Source organism: Podarcis raffonei, chromosome W, assembly GCF_027172205.1.
Source record: "Podarcis raffonei isolate rPodRaf1 chromosome W, rPodRaf1.pri, whole genome shotgun sequence".
NCBI lineage: Eukaryota > Metazoa > Chordata > Lepidosauria > Squamata > Lacertidae > Podarcis > Podarcis raffonei.
In genome coordinates this window covers 26675644-26692422 of record NC_070620.1, presented here as the reverse complement: position 1 = coordinate 26692422, position 16779 = coordinate 26675644, and positions in this window count along the sequence as shown.

The window sequence follows — 16779 nt, the reverse complement described above, 5'->3', positions numbered from 1 at the left end:
TAACCATTTATTTTAATCCAACATCATTCTAGCTGTCATTAATTTTGTAGTATTTCTTTAGATAGTCCTTGAACTTTTTCCATTCTTCTTCCGCCGCTTCTCTTCCCTGGTTTCGGATTCTGCTCGTCATTTCTGCCAAGCCCATGTAGTCCATCACCTTCATCTGCCATTCTTCCAGTGTGGGTAGATCCTGTGTCTTCCAGTACTTTGCAATGAGTATTCTAGCTGCTGTTGTAGCATACATAAAAAAAGTTGTATCTGTCTTTAGCACCCCCTGGCCGACAATACCCAAGAGAAAGGCCTCTGGTTTCTTGGGGAAAGTATATTTAAATACCTTTTTCAGTTCATTATAAATCATTTCCCAGAATGCCTTAATCTTCGGGCACGTCCACCAGAGGTGAAAGAATGTACCTTCCTTTTCTTTACATTTCCAACATTTATTGTCAGGCAAATGGTAGATCTTTGCAAGCTTGACTGGGGTTATGTACCACCTATAAATCATTTTCATTATATTTTCTCTTAAGGCATTACATGCCGTAAATTTCAACCCGGTGGTCCACAACTTTTCCCAATCAGCAAACATAATGTTATGACCAATGTCCTGAGCCCATTTAATCATACTTGATTTTACCATTTCATCTTGTGTATTCCATTTCAGCAGCAGGTCATACATTTTTGACAAGTTCTTAGTACTGGATTCTAACAGTTCAGTCTCTAATTTTGATTTTTCCACCTGGAAGCCTATTTTACTGTCCAATTTAAACACTTCATTTATTTGATGATAATGTAACCAATCTCTCACCTTCCCTTTTAGTTTTTCAAAACTCTGCAATCTCAATTTGTCCCCTTCCTTTTCCAAAATTTCCCAATATCTTGGCCATTTCGACTCCATATTTAGCTTTTTAACTGCCTTAGCTTCCATTGGTGATAGCCACCTTGGAGTCTTATTTTCCAGCAAGTCCTTATATCTAACCCAGACATTTAATAGTGCTTTCCTGACAATATGATTTTTGAAACTTTTGTGCGCTTTAACCTTGTCATACCACAAATATGCATGCCACCCAAAAATATTGTTAAATCCTTCCAAATCCAAAATGTCTGTGTTTTCAAGAAGCAGCCATTCTTTTAGCCAGCAGAAAGCTGCCGCTTCATAGTACAATTTAAAGTCTGGCAGGGCAAACCCCCCTCTTTCCTTTGAATCCGTTAATATCTTAAATTTTATTCTGGGCTTCTTGCCCTGCCAGACAAATTTAGATATATCTTTCTGCCACTTCTTGAAACAGTCCATTTTATCCATTATTTGTAATGCTTGAAACAGAAACAACATTCTTGGCAATACATTCATTTTTATAACTGCAATTCGACCTAACAAGGAAAGCTTCAGGTTTGACCAAATCTCCAAGTCTTTTTTCACTTCTGTCCAAGTTTTTTCATAATTGTCTTTAAATAGATTCACATTCTTAGCTGTCATATTCACACCCAGATATTTCACTTTTTTAACCACAGTCAACCCCGTCTCATTCTGAAACCTTTCTTTTTCAATCTGTGTTAAATTTTTCTCCAATACCTTAGTCTTTGACTTATTCAGTTTAAATCCTGCCAATTGGCCAAACTCTTGAATTATCTCCAAAACTCTTTTCGTACTAGCTTCTGGCTCCTGTAAAGTAAGTACTAGATCATCTGCAAATGCTCTCAGTTTATATTGTTTAACTCCGACCTGAACCCCTTTCACCAACTGGTCCTTCCTAATCATATTAAGCAAAACCTCCAGGACCGAGATAAAAAGTAATGGGGAGATAGGGCACCCCTGACGTGTCCCTTTTTCAATCCTAAACTCTTCTGTTACCACATTATTTACAATTAATTTTGCTTTCTGTTCAGAATATATTGCACCTATACCATTTTCAAACCCTTGGCCTACCCCCATCCCCCGGAGGTTCTTCAACATGAAGCTCCAAGAAATATTGTCAAAGGCTTTCTCGGCGTCCACAAATATCAAAACAGCCTTAGTGTTTATATTCACTTCCAACTTCTCCAAAATGTCAATTATATTCCTTACATTGTCCGACAAATGCCTTTTCGGGAGAAAGCCTGCCTGGTCCCCATGAATCTCCTCCATCAAAACTCTTTTCAGTCTCTTTGCTAAAACATCAGCAAAGATTTTGTAATCCACATTTAGTAAGGAGATGGGTCGGTAGTTCTTAAGTTGGGTCTTTTCAGTCTCTGTCTTTGGTATAAGTGTAATGTAGGCCTCTCTCCACGTATCGGGTGCCCTTCTCCCCTCCATGATCTCGTTGCAGACTTCCTTCAAAGGTTGTATAAGCCCTTCCTTCAAAACTTTGTAGTATTTGGAAGTCAATCCATCCGGTCCAGGTGATTTGCCCAACGTCATGTTTTGAATGGCATCTTCTATTTCCTGTGCTGATATCTCCTGGTTCAAAATTGTCTTACTTTCCTGAGAAATCTTTTTCAGCCCATTTTTCTCGAGGAATTGTTGTATATCTTTATCTTTCTGCGGCCCTTGTGTATACAATTGTCTAAAGTAGCTCTGAAAACAGTTCCTAATTTCCACTGGGTTGCATATGTTCTTTCCCTCCACTTCTAAATTTGTTACCGTGTTGAGTTTTTGTCTCTTCTTTATTTGCCAAGCCAGTAACTTGCCACATTTATCTGCAGATTCAAAGGTCTTTTGTCTCATTTGTTTAATTTTCCATTCTATTTCTTGATTCATCAGTTCCATATATTGTGTTTGGTACAGTTTAATTTCTCTTAAAACCACTTGCGATTTTGGCTTCAATCTTAGTTTCCTTTCCCCTTCCTTTATCTTTTCCAGAATTTTCTCTTTCCTCTCATTTTGCTTTCTTTTCTTTAATGTATTTTGTTGTATCAAAAACCCTCTCATCACGGCTTTACTTGCGTCCCATATTATTCTTTTTTCTACTTTAGATCTTAGATTAATTTCAAAATAATCCTTCAAAGTTTTTTGGGCCTTTTTACAGATCTCCTCGTCTCTGAATAAGGTGTCGTTCATTCTCCATCTGAAGGAACCAGTTGTTGTTTGCTTCATCACCATCTTTACTGCGTTATGGTCGGAGAGAGTTTTTGGGCAGATTTCCACTTTCTTTATATTCGACGCCATGTTGCTAGTCACCCAAATTTGGTCAATCCGAGTCCATGTCATTTTGGCTTCAGAAAAGAAGGTTCCCTCTCTCTCTAATGGGTGTTTTGTTCTCCAGATGTCTATCAAATCCATATTGTCAGTCATTTCAAAAAAAGTTTTTGGTAGTCTTCCATCTTTTGTAACTACCTGTCTTTGTGCTTTATCCATATTTGTTGAAACTACTCCATTCATGTCTCCCATCATGATTAGTTTATAATCCATATAGTCCATTAAAGTCTCATGCAACTTCTTAAAAAATTCTGCTTTCCCTTCATTTGGTGCATATATCCCCACTATCAAAAGTTTTTCTCCTTGAAATTGAATTTCAATTGCCAGATATCTTCCTTGGTCATCTTTAAAAATTTGTTTCGGCTGCAGATTTTCCTTTGCGTAGATCACCACTCCTCTTTTTTTTACTTTGTCTGAAGATATAAATTCTTGTCCCAGTCTCTTATTTATTAATAGTTTTCTGTGTGCTCTTGTCACGTGGGTCTCTTGTAGACAAATCAAGTCCAATTGGTCTTTCTTTAAAGCATGAAATATATTTTTCCTTTTTCGGGGATTGTTTAGACCATTACAATTCCAGGTTAGAAGTTGCAAAGCCATGATGGGGTTATTTAATTCCTCCTACAGCTCCCAGTTGTTGTTCGTCCTTTGTCGGTGGTTCTGTGTCCGTATCTAGTCTTGAAGGATGTCCTTCTCCTGGATAGGTCTCTTTCTGTAGGTCTTCTTCGTGTTCTCCCAGGAACTTGTCTTTATCACTCACTGTTTTTATTCTTCTTTTCTTCCCCTTGTATTTAAAAGACAGGCCTTGGGGAAACTCCCACCTGAATAGTATGTAGTTCCTCTTCAGTAGTGTCACCAAATCCTTGTAAGGACCTCTTGCATCCAAAATACTTTTGGGAATATCTTTAAAGATCTCAATATGGAAATCTTCAATTCGAAGGGTTGTTTGGTAGTGCAGGTTCAATATTTTATCTCTCTCTTCTTTGGATCTTAGAGTTATCAAGCAATCTCTGGGTCTATTCTTCCTCTGCCTTATTCCCAACCTAAATGCACTCTCTATTTTGAACTCTTCTTCTTTCAAATCTTGCTTCCAGAAGTCAGAAAACTCTTTTGTCAGATAATCCACCAAGTTGTCTCCTTCCTTTTCCAGCACAAGTCTAATCCTTAAGTTCTTCTCCTTGCGTTGCATATCCTGCATAGAAAGTGTCAGTTCATACTCATCCAGTTTCCTGTACACCGGTGGAAGTTTCCCTTCAACAGCAGTAGCAATTTCCTTGGCTTCCTCAGCTATCTTTCGTGTTGTAGATGAATCTTCCAGTAGTTTTCCAATTGCTTCTGCGTTAGAGTTCACTTTATTCCCGAGGTCAGTTATGCTTTTAGTATTTAAATCAATTTTCCCAGAGATTTCTTCAATTTTCTTATTTGTTTCAGCGCCTTGCTTCTTTAATTCCTCTAAAGAATCATTTATTTTTCCCAATGCCTTTGCAAAAGCTTCTTCAGAAGACATTGTTTTCACTTTTGCCTTTGTGACAGCTGCAGTTCCCGAGGCCCCTGATACAGAGGCCCTTCTTTGCATAGAAAGATCAACTTTGTATTGTCTACCAGATCTCAAAGTTGTTTCTTGTGAATCTTCTTTCTGTTTACCATCTGCCATAACAAAGTCTTTCAGTCAAGGTCATTCCCACACTCTTAAGCTGTCAAAAGAGAGAAGTTCTCAGGTTTTAAATTCCACTTGTTGCTGAAACTGTCCAAATCCTCTAGAGGGCGTAAAGTCAGTTCTTAAACTTTAAGTTGTTCCCACACTTCCAAAAGGCAAAAGCCCTCCAAGCCCCTTTCTTTGTAAAAGATCCAAATCAATAATGTCCTACAAGTAACTTACTATATAGCAAAATACGATGTTTCAAGTTGAGAGTAACCAGAGTCTATATTGCAGTTACTTTCTAACCTTTTTTGTAACGACCGTCCTTAGCCGGTTCCTTTCCTCCGGCAGTCCGACCCCCAGGTAGATGAGCAGCGGTAAACAGTTCAATCTCCTTTAAAAACAGGCAGGGAATCCCTTTAAAATCTTCTTTCCCCCCCCCTCCTGCCTTCTGGGGGGGGAGTTCTTTACTTGGTGTTGGGTTTCTTGGCTCGTAAACTCTCCTGTCAAAAGTTACAGCTTAAATGCCTTTCGCTTTAATCTTGCTGCAGGACGGAAAGCAGACTTCCTTTTTAATGCTTATCCGTCTCGGTGCCCAATTTCTTTAATTTTAGTGTCCAATTATTAATGCAAGCTCAATCCTACTCACGGAAAGTTGCTCTTTTTTAATCCAAAATCTTCGGAAGAAGTCAGCGCTCTCCGCTAATGGCGACGCGGCTTCGCTTCGCAGGCTGGGTGAAAGCGACTCTCAGCACCGCTCCACGCACCCTCCGCTGATCTATAGCCTTTAAAAAGGCTATTTCACAACGTCGGGGGGGGGCAAAGGTGCCCGCCGAGTCTCCGGTTCACAGGCTACGCGCCTGTGACTTTTGAGGGTCCTTGCTCCGCCGTGAGCTACGGGACCCGAACCCGCGAAGCAGATCTCTCCCGGAGCTCCGGGAGAAATCCGCCATTCAGCGCTGGCGCTAACCCGGAAGTCTCTGACAGAGCCTATTTTGGAGATAACACGCGGTGAGCATGCTCTCCCCCCAATAAGACATGGGCAAATCAGCATCATCAAGCATGGCAAACATCATATTTTGTAAAGATCTGTTTTTTCGCTCTGCAACGCCATTCTCCTCTGGGGAAAAAGCGTTCGTTTTTCTATGCCCAATGCCACGCTTTTGTAACCAATCTCTAAAAGCATTTGACATAAATTCGCCACCTCTGTCCGTCTGAATCCTTCTGAGTTTAATGGACAGAAATCTTTCCACAGATGCCACCCAGCCTTTAAACTTAGTGAACACGTCACCCTTATTCTTCATGGGAAAAACCCAAGAATAACGCGTGGCGTCATCCACAATTGTTAATGAAAAACGCGATCCACCCCTGCTTACAGCAAATGGACCAATTACGTCCATGTGAACCAGCTGTAGCGGTGACTCACTAACTCTGTCACTTCTGGGGTAAGAGACTCTGTGGGTTTTAACCTTTTTACAAACATTACAATCAAGGTACTTGTTACAACTCTTTAAATCACCCCCATCAGCCAATTCAGACATTTTTAGTACACTTTTCCAGCAAGCATGCCCCATTTTCCTATGCAATAAGTGCACACAGTTGTCATGTATAGCTTTGTTATTCACTGCAGGCTGAGATTTACTGACTACTGCTGCAACTTGAGATCCTGCTTTAAGCCAAAACAAGCCTCCCTCTGACTTAGCAGTGCCTAAAATCTCACCAGCCTTCTTAATAATGCAACTGTCTCCTTCAAAATACACTTTAAACCCAGGTTTTAGCAAACAATCTACAGACATCAGATTGCTCCTTAATGAAGGCACATAAAGTACATTTTGCAGGCATTCATGAAGACAAGGAACAAAAACTGCACCCCCCGAAATCACTTCGGAAGTACTTCCGTCTGCTAGAGCCACCTGGCTGCGCTGTGCTGAGTTCTTGGAAACAAACAATTCATCTGAATTTACGATGTGCCGAGACGCTCCCGAATCGACCACCCAGACAGCTTGCTTCTCATCAGCAATCTTGACCTCGGCGGTCACCAGCTGAGCCGACTGTTTTCGTTTGAAGAATTTCTTTTTCCGCTGCTGCTGCTGCTGCTGCTGATCTCGTCTCTGCTCCTGCACCGGCAGCTGAGACTTGACCAACTCAGGACATTGTCGTTTTAGATGCGCTGAAGACCCACATCGAAAACAACGCCTAACAGCAAACGCAGACTCCTCACCGGCACGCTGCTCTTGCTTCACCCCTGGCACGGCATGAGAACTCCTTCCAAACCGCCCGCCTGTAGAAGCCTCTGCAGCCAACGACCTTTCTTGCCTCTTCTGCCACTCTTCAATCAAACGCCCAGTAACGTAACTGATTGATAAATCACGCTCCTGTATGCCTTCTAGAGACAAAACTAAATTATCCCAGCTTTCCGGGAGAGAACTCAAAATAATAGCCACCTTCTCCTGCTGGTCTAACGCACAGTCTCTTTCCTGTAGCGCAGCAAACTTTAACTGTAAACTGTGTAGGTGTTCCTGCATTGTAACCCCAGGCTGTAACATTGCCTTGTACAATGCCTTGCGAATGAACAGCTTGGAAACCGCTGTCTCACGCACATGGAGTTCTTTAAGTGCTTGCCACACACCTCTAGCTGTCTTGATTCCCCTCACATACGGCAACTGGGAATCTTCCAGCCCCAAGACAATTGTGGCCCTTGCTCTTTGGTCTTTATCGAGGTCTTCATCATCAGGCTTCGCAGGAAACTTACTCACCACTTGCCAGAGACGATCCCTCTGCAGCACTGCCTGCATGCGTTCTGACCACAGCAAGTAATTGGAGTCATTCAGGCGCTCAAAAGCCATCTGAACTGGTTGTGAGGCCATCTTGAGAGCGATGTCCCTGGAACCCGGAACCAGCTACTCACGACCACCGAGAGAGAAAACAGGAACCACAGCACCCAGCACTCACACACTGCAGCTGTTGTCCTTGTGTCCGCTGCGTCACCAGCTCACCACAGTCAGGAACCAGCCAGTGTCCATCTGCTGCACCAACAGGAACAACAACTTCTGGAACTACTGGAACCAACACCGTTGATGCTGACACCACCACAACTCAGGCTGGCAGCACAATACCCATAACCTCATGGAACTTTGAAGTGTCAGGCATAGCTCTAATGGCTTTAGCCCAAACGTAGCAGAGTTTTCCTGCACAGCGAAGAAGCTAGTTGAGGTGGAAATGACTAGTCAGCTAGACTCAGAATAACTATTTACAGGATTTATTAAAAGGAAAAATAAAACCAGCAGAGCTTCTGCATACAAAACAAAGCAAAATAAATCCTTTCTTTCTCTCTCTCTCTCTCTTAACCATGCACAGCACTCCTACTCCTAACACACCAAACTGTGCTAGCAATCCCTAGATAACAGAGTTGAGTGCTGGTCGTTAACCAATCAGAGTAAGTAGTTTCTAGGTCAAGCTGACCTTGGCTTTCTGCCAAGACTAAATTGACACCGCCTTGAGTTAATTGTGTGAAGCCAGAATCTGTAAGTTTCCCATGAGAACCAATTAACAGAAACTGAACAAAAAACACACACTCATACACACCCCTTCTCTTCTTTTGGCTCTTCTCTTCTGACAAAAGGGGGTGGTAGCAGAAAGTGGGGTAGGGAAGTTGACCGCCCAGGGAAGAATGAAGAAGCAGAGAGAAACCAATCCACCCCCTCTCCAAAAACGTGCCCCGTTAAAAGAGCGACAAAAAACTGCTGGCTTAAACACAAGCAGCTCTGGAGGGGAGGTGTGGGGGTGGGCTGAAAAACCAGCTGCTCTGCTGTTTTTTCTACAGCAGACCAGCAGACAATTTGCTTTGCAGCTCTTGCAAACAGTAGCACAATGGAATCAGATTTCTTCTTCCTGCGTATCTAAAGGCTTCTTGCAGAGTGCCTTAAGCTCAACAACCTGGTAACAGGTTTTCAGCTTTTGTGCTTGCTCTTAGGGATGTTGCCCTTGCTGGAGATTTTAGTCGCAACATTGCAACAGGAAATCTAAACTTGGTTGCAAGGTGGCGCTATTGAATTGCAAAAAGCACGTGTTCGTTTTGAACCCTGGGCCGAATGTACCTCGACCCCAAGGAGTTGGCCAAGTGAATGATATGGATATGGATATGGATACCCAAGTTGATACCCAAGTGAATGATATGGACATCAGTGCTTCTGGAGATGTAAGCCTTTGTAGTTTTCAGTGGTGCCCTCAGGGAAGTGGTTCAGTGTAGCTAATACTCTGCCCTCCAACATTCCACATCCTCACCCGTTCTCCAGCAGCCGCTATGAGCTACCCAAGGGAGGGGGTTGGTGGCGGCGGCAATGGCCATGGAGAGTCCACAGGATGCTCCCTCACCGCCGCAGCTCCTCCCTGAGTTTGGTGGCGGCAGCACTGACATGGGGAAACAGGGACATTCCCAGATCAAATCAGAAGCCAGGATGGCTTTCGTAATTCTGGGACTCTCCCTGGAAAATAGGGATACTTGAAGGGTGTGCAAGGGTATGCAATACTGAGAAAGTTGGGCCAATGGTCCTCAGCAGCACAAAGCAACTTCCTATGTCCTCTCTGTCACTTATACTTCCAAACAGACAAGTATATGAAATTGAGCCCCAGTCCTGACTTGGTTTCTAGGTTGCTCCCCGCTGCCTCTGAGTATCTTCCTCTGCTACTGCATTCCCACCAGCCTCTGTCTGGGCTCTCACCCTCCTAACTACCCCCATAGCAGCAGAGCATGTCTCTCCCCCTCCCCTTCACCACCCTCTCAAGTCCCCTACGTGGGAAGCAGAATGCCTTCCTAATGTTGGTGTGGGACTCTGGGAGAAAAAGGGGGCCACTGCCTCCATACAAGGCAAGTGAGTGTTACTGTGGCACCTATAAATTTCCGGTGAAGCAGTGAGGTGGCTGCTCCTGTGTTCACCATCTGGATGAGCCCTGGAAGATTGAAAGAGCAGGTGTGGAGTGGACAGTGGCAGCAGTAGCAGGATACTCTTGGTGATGGGCTCTGGGAAGCCATTCTGGGATGCTCTGCATGTTGTCTCTTCTCTGTACACTGCCCAAAGCAAAGGTGTGTGGCAGATGGGCAAATCCTTTATCACCTTTGTGGGAAGCTTTTGCTGCTTTGCCTGTCTGTGTTCTCTGTACAGTAAATCATAAACAACTTGTCTGCAAAGACAAAAAGATTTCTGGGGCTGGGTCTTCCAATCACTTTGCTACTTTCCCTCCCTTGCCTTCCCTGCAGTTCACAAGTTCAGGCGAGATGGTGCTTGCTTGCCGGTGTAGGGAATCAGTCACTGTTTGTTCCAAACAAGTCTCCCCGTTATGTTAATTGCTCTCACTTACAGAATCTGGTTTTCTTTTCTTTAATGCTGCTCTCCCTTTATCTGTCCCCATATGATGTCTGCACTCTGTGGTGCCCATGCTGCCCAATGTGAAATTCATAGTTACACACAGCAAAGCAAGCTTTTCTTGAATGAAAAGTTTACTTTCTGTGAGGAATGTAGGAGGCACTCTGTATACACTAGTGGCCAAAATTGTGGAAACCTTTTGGAAAAAGTGTATTTCCGAGGTTTGATGGCTCATAACACCACTATTTTTTGGAGTAATACCATAAAATTATATATCAATGGAAAGATAATTTAATGAAGAATGTAATGCAATAAATTTTATGAAGGATTATTTATTACAACAGCAGTCATCAAGAAGAAACATGAGACACATAGAAAAAATGAGATATACAAAAATTCTCACCATGTCAGTTAATACTTATTTTGGTTTCATCACTCCAAATAGCACTGTCCCATTGTTCCGCTGTCCAGTTAACATGGGTTTTAGCTCATGGGTTTACCCAGTTAACATGGGTTTTGTTTGAGAGATAACAATGCCTTTTTTTAAAACAATGGTGACAGGGAGCGGCTGCCGAGACCACATAACACCAGTCTTGAAAGACCTACATTGGCTCCCAGTACGTTTCCAAGCACAATTCAAAGTGTTGGTGCTGACCTTGAAAGCCCTAAACGGCCTCGGTCCAGGATACCTGAAGGAGCGTCTCCACCCCCATCGTTCTGCCCGGACACTGAGGTCCAGCCCAGAGGGCCTTCTGGTGGTTCCCTCACTGCAAGAGGCCAAGTTACAGGGAACCAGGCAGAGGGCCTTCTCGGTAGTGTCGCCCGCCCTGTGGAAGGCCCTCCCATCAGATGTCAAAGAAATAAACAGCTATCTGACATTTAGAAGACATCTGAAGGCAGCCCTGTTTAGGGAAGTTTTTAATGACTGATGTTTTAATGTATTTTTAATCTTTTGTTGGAAGCCTCCCTGAGTGTCTGGGGAAACCCAGCCAGATGGGCGGGGTAGAAATAATAAATTATTATTATTATTCCATGGAATTCTAGCATTTAGACCATATTCCTTCAATCTGCGCTGAACAGTGCTAGCAGTCAACTTCACATTACGTTGCGCCATGTCATCTTGTATACACCCAGATGATTTTCTTCTGTCACAGTCTCTCAGTTCTTCTATCGTCACTTGCTGTTGTGCACCTTTTCCTGCCTTTACCAGTCTGATTTTGTAGTGACTAAGTCTCCTTCTTGTTGTTTAGTCGTTTAGTCGTGTTCGACTCTTCGTGACCCCATGGACCAGAGCACTCCAGGCACTTCTGTCCTCCACTGCCTCCCGCAGTTTGGTCAAACTCATGCTGGTAGCTTCGAGAACACCATCCAACCATCTCGTCCTCTGTCGTCCCCTTCTCCTTGTCTAAGTCTCCTTACACCTCATCAAAAATTTAGGAATGCCACCTTTGGTTAAGTTTTCACTATTTTTAATTCTAATTTCTTCATAACTGTTCACTTGATAGTACTATTTTACATCACTTTCTGGGTGACCAGTCAACTCTTTGTGCCATTCCTTTAATTTTATTACATTTTACAAGCTCACTAAATGTAAGAACACAAAAAAAATAATAAACTTGATAGCAATCACATAAAAACACTGGCAAATGTCCTCCTCTCAGCTCCAGTACATAACATCAATAGCTGAATCCTCCTCCTCCTTCTTTGGCAATCACTCGCAGCCGAGTAAGATTATCTTCCATAAACACGGATTTAACAATGAGTCCGTAAGTGACTATGGAAGCCAATTCTGGACCCATAAGTCCTTCCACAGTGGGGACATTGGTTTCCGGGCGGGAGTTGATCACAGTGTGGATTTGCCAAGCATGCCTTCCTCTTAGCACGTTTCTCCCTTGTGACCTGAGTTTGAGTGTCTTCAAAGCCCAGGACACCTTTGGTAAAGGCTGTTCTCCAATTGGAGCGCTTGCAGGCCAGTGTTTCCCAGATGTCTGCGTTTATACTACTTTTTAAAGATTTGCCTTGAGACAGTCTTCAAACCTCTTTTGTTGACCACCAGCATTACGCTTTCCATTTTTAAGTTCAGAATAGAGTAGTTGCTTTGGAAGACGATAATCAAGCATCCACACAACATGACCAGTCCAACGAAGTTGATGTTGAAGAATCATTGCTTCAAGACTGGTGATCTTTGCTTCTTCCAGTACACTGATATTAGTTCTCCTGTCTTCCCAAGTGATGTGTAAAATTTTTCGGAGACACTGTTGATGCTATCTAAACACTCATGCTCATTGGCTACCTTCCTTTTTTTTAATAATATTTTTATTAATTTTCACCAAAAAGAATAAATAAACATTTCCACTTTACAAATTTTCTCGTTTTTTGGACTTCCATCAGCCATTCTGACAGTCATCCGAATTAAACTTTTTAGTTACACATTTTCTTCATTTCCTATTGCCTTTTAACAAAGCCATCCACAACTGTTTTTCCTTCTTACAATATTTCTTAAGTTTTTACAGAGCTTCTTTAAATGCCGCAAACGTTATTTCATTATCACTTAAACCTCCCCAATACTCAACTAATTTTCCCCAGTCCTCGATAAACTTTTGATCTCGTTGGTATCTGATCTTCCCTGTCATTTTATCAAGTTCTGCATAGTCCATCAGCTTCATTCTCCACTCCTCCAAAGTAGGTACTTGTTCTTGTTTCCATCTCTGGGCCAATAATATTCTCGCCGCTGTTACTGCATACTGGAAAAGTTTACAGTCCTTTCTATTTATTTCGTTTCCTATAATTCCTAAAAGGAAAACCTCTGGTTTCTTAGCAAATGTATATTTCAACATTTTTTTCAATTCTTTATATATCATTTCCCAGAAGCTCTTCCTTCTCATATTGATTTTTTTTACACTCATAGCCTCTAATGGGGATAACCAGTGTGGAGTTTTTGGTTCAAGTAGGTTTTTATACCTATCCCATATTTCTATCAATGATCTTCGGAAAATGTGGTTCTCAAAACCTTTGTGGATTTTATTTTTTTCAAACCATAAGTAGGCATGCCACCCAAATCCATTATCAAATCCTTCTATATCTAACAACTCTATGTTTTCTAGTTTTACCCATTCCTTTAACCAACAGAGACATGAAGCTTCATAGTATAATTTCAAGTCTGGCAGGGCGAAGCCTCCTCTTTCTTTAGCATCTGTTAGTAACTTAAATTGAATTCTTGGCTTCTTACCCTGCCAGATATACCTTGAAATTACTCTTTGCCATTCTTTAAATGTCACAGTCCCATTGATTATTGGAATTGTTTGAAACAAAAATAACAATTTTGGCAGCACGCTCATCTTTATAGATGATATCCTTCCCCACAACAATGACTTCATTCGTCCCCACACTTCCAGATCTTTCTTTATTCCATTCCACACTGGTAAGTAATTATTCTGGTACAAATCAATATTCTTTTGGGTTATCCAAATACCCAAATATTTCACCTTCTTCACCACTTCTATACCCGTTTGTTGTTGCACTATTCCTATCATTTCCTGATCCATATTCTTAACAATTATTTTTGTCTTTTTCTTATTCAATATAAATCCTGCCACTTGACCAAATCTTTCCACCTCTATAAGTATATTTTTAACGCTTTCCAAAGGTTCTTCCACCATTAAAACCCGATCGTCGGCAAAGGCTTTAACCTTATATTCGTTCCAGCCTACTGCCACGCTCATTGGCTACCTTCCAATGAAGGAAAGCTACAGCATATCAACCTAAGCAAGTTGTGCTTCCTTTTTCTGGTTATTTGGCTATAACCTTTGATAGAATACAGATAATTGAACAAACTTTCTTGTATTGCATTCTTCCTAAAATTATCTTTCCATTGATATATAATTATATATATATATGTGCTTGTAAAAAATAGACATCCTGTGGTCGTCATAGTGCAGGGTTCACTAACCCATAACTCCCACCATAGGAAACCTAGGAAGCTGTCTTATACTGAATCAGACCTTTGGTCCATCTAGCCAAGTATTGTCTACACTGACTGGCAGCAGCTCTCCAGGGTTTTAGGCAGGGTTACCTGGCAGTTTTACCTGGAGATGTTGGAGATTGAACCTGGGACCTTCTGCATGCAAAGCATGTGCTCTAACCACTGACATACAGCCCTTTCCTACCATTGGCCATGCTGACTGGGGCTAATGGATACTGGAGTCCCAGCAACAGTGTTAGAAACTGGGATAGGAAAGCTAGGAGCCATGTGGCTTCTGGAACCTAGGTTGTGGGTGCCAAAACAAAATGTCTAGGTGCCATTTATTTTTTATTTATTTTTACTGCAGTGCCACCCCGCAGAACACCTGATTTGGTTTCAGGAATATTGGGGGAGAAGTAAAAAGGTTACAGATGGTGAATAAATGAGGCTGTATTAAATAATTCAGAAGTAGTAACCAAAGGGAAGGCAATTCTAAGATAACAATTTGAACTTAATCTCAACAAAGACGTAGATGCAAATGTGGTGTGGGACACAGGCACGGTGGTCATGAAGGGGATATATGATCGAACAGAATGCATACCAAAAAATAAGAGAGGCAATTATTCAAGGTATTTTAAAGGAACTAACAAAAAAAAAGAAAGAGATTAGTAAGAAATCAGGTAATAGAGTTAGAACAAGAGATAAAAATATTACAAACACAATGCTCTGTTAAGTAACCAAGACATAGAATCAGGTGGTCTGCAGCCACGCTAACCCACAAAAGAGGTGCTGCATCAGAGAAAAGAGGCATCTTGCGTATTTTGCTGCTGTGGTGCCCGGCAAACCAGCTGACTGTAGCCAGGCAGGTGGAGATACTAGGCCCCAAGGGTGGCACCCGGACATCTCCATCCAGTCACAAAAGGCCGGTTGCCAGTTGCAAAATGCGATTGGCGCCCGGCTAATTTTGAACACTGCTATTATGGTGCTTGTTGATATATGGCAGGCATGTCCAACTTCAAGTAGCCTGTGATCTACATCTACCATCCATTATCAAAAACTGGCAGTGATCTACCACACTCTTCCATTGGCATTCTTCAACTGTGAGAACAGGATGCTGGACTCGGTGGGTACTTAGCCTGAGCCAACAGGCTCTTCTTATGTTCTATTTTCTCCACCACTTAGGCTGGGTTCAAACATCATTACCTTGGAGGTGTGAGAGACACAGCAGCAATGCTCCTTCCCACTTCACCCCAGAAAGGCCAGGGAAGAGCCGAAAAAGAAGAAGAAGTAGGAGAAAAGGAAGATAGGTTATAAGTAAATCAATTTAAATTTATTTAATTGGCCTTTATCGTGGCTCTAAAATTATGGAATTGGAATATTAATGGGATGAACGACAAAAAGAAACGAAATAAAATGAACAATTTTTTAAAAAGAAAAATTTGGACATTATATGCTTACAAGAAACACATGTGGCAAGGAGACACAGAAAATTTTGATCAACAAAAGACTAGGGAATGAATTTATTTATTTATTTATTTTTTTAAATATTTTTATTCAAAGAGTTTTCCATATAAACATAACATACATGCACATACATAAACATACAAAAACAGAAACAAAAACAAAACAAAAAACATGTACCATTTCATATCCTAATTTCTTATACCTTCCTTCCCCGACTTCCTCATGCCTCCCTTTTCTGTATTCCAAATTCTTATCAATTACTCAGCAAATCTTCCCTTATTTTAATTTAAGTTTAAGCTAACCTTCCTTGTTCTCCTTGTCTTAACCATTACTAATAGTAACCATTTACTTTCAGTCCATCATCATTCTAACTTTCATTAACTTTGTGATATTTCTTTAAATAGTCCTTGAATTTTTTCCATTCTTCTTGCGCTGTTTCTCTTCCCTGGTTTCGGATTCTGCTCGTCATTTCTGCCAAGCCCATATAGTCTATCACCTTCATCTGCCATTCTTCCAGTGTGGGTAGATCTTTCGTCTTCCAGTACTTCGCAATAAGTATTCTAGCTGCTGTTGTAGCATACATAAAAAAAGTTATATCTGTCTTTAACACCCCTTGGCCAACAATACCCAAGAGAAAGGCCTCTGGTTTCTTGGTGAAAGTATATTTAAATACCTTTTTAAGTTCATTATAGATCATTTCCCAGAATGCCTTAATCTTCGGGCACGTCCACCAAAGGTGAAAAAATGTACCTTCCTTTTCTTTACACTTCCAACATTTATTGTCAGGCAAATGGTAAATCTTTGCAAGCTTGACTGGGGTTATGTACCACCTATAGATCATTTTCATAATATTTTCTCTTAAGGCATTACATGCCGTAAATTTCATCCCGGTGGTCCACAACTTTTCCCAATCAGCAAACAAAATATTATGACCAATGTCCTGAGCCCATTTAATCATAGCTGATTTAACCGTTTCATGTTCTGTATTCCATTTCAGCAGCAAATTATACATCTTTGACAAATTCTTAGTACTGGGTTCTAACAGTTCTGTCTCCAATTTTGATTTTTCCACCTGAAAGCCAATTTTACTGTCCACTTTAAACGCTTCATTTATTTGATGATAGTGCAACCAATCTCTCACCTTCCCTTTTAATTTCTCAAAACTCTGCAATCTCAATTTGTCCCC